At 32.7% G+C, this 648-nt stretch overlaps 1 non-coding gene across 1 annotated transcript; it reads left to right on the top strand.

Annotated features, from left to right (window-relative positions):
* The first annotated feature begins 371 nt into the window (after positions 1 to 371).
* On the top strand, positions 372 to 440 carry LOC142875314 (small nucleolar RNA SNORD63). Its single transcript, XR_012922703.1, has one exon. It is a non-coding gene; the product is annotated as a small nucleolar RNA SNORD63 (small nucleolar RNA).
* The last annotated feature ends 208 nt before the right edge of the window (positions 441 to 648 follow it).

The following is a 648-nucleotide window of genomic DNA, read 5'->3' on the forward strand; positions in this document are numbered from 1 at the left end:
GAAACAGATACTTAAATAATAATTAAAAATAATGTTTACTTTGGAAGCTCTAATTGTTGTAAGCATTAAATGAAGATATAATCTATGTTTTAATTCTTTGGTTTAGTTTTTTAGGACAATATTCAAAAGTATATTTGCTTCCTTTAAGTGTTTTCCTGTATGAATATTATATGGCTATCATATGGTGAAAGGAATAGTATCTCTTTGTTTCCTCAATAGTCATATACTTTCCATGGATGTGACTGACTGAAAGACAATAAAGAAGCTCATATAAAATTTTAAAATTGAAAAACCTGTAGCTATTAGGAGAGAGCAAGTATCAGTAGTGCTAAATTAATTGATTTAAAGTCTTTCATTTAGAAACGTATGCAGTGCAATGATGTATCTGTCAACACATCATTCTGAAAAAATGTGTGTGGTGACTTCTGTGACTGAGCACATGATAATATCTTCTGTCTTTGATCCCTGTTTCCCCAGAGGACCATGTTTCAACATTTTAGCTCCTTCTCTTGAGGCCTTCTGAGCTAATACTGCATCGTTGTGCAATGAGTTTTCTTAGTTGAGACAACAGCTATTGTGTGCCCTTTTGCTGTACTTAATCCTACTGTGATTCCCTGTAAAGACATAAGCCTTTGTTCTGAAATAGTG

The sequence above is a fragment of the Microcebus murinus genome, chromosome 13 (genome assembly GCF_040939455.1).
Source record: "Microcebus murinus isolate Inina chromosome 13, M.murinus_Inina_mat1.0, whole genome shotgun sequence".
Lineage (NCBI taxonomy): Eukaryota > Metazoa > Chordata > Mammalia > Primates > Cheirogaleidae > Microcebus > Microcebus murinus.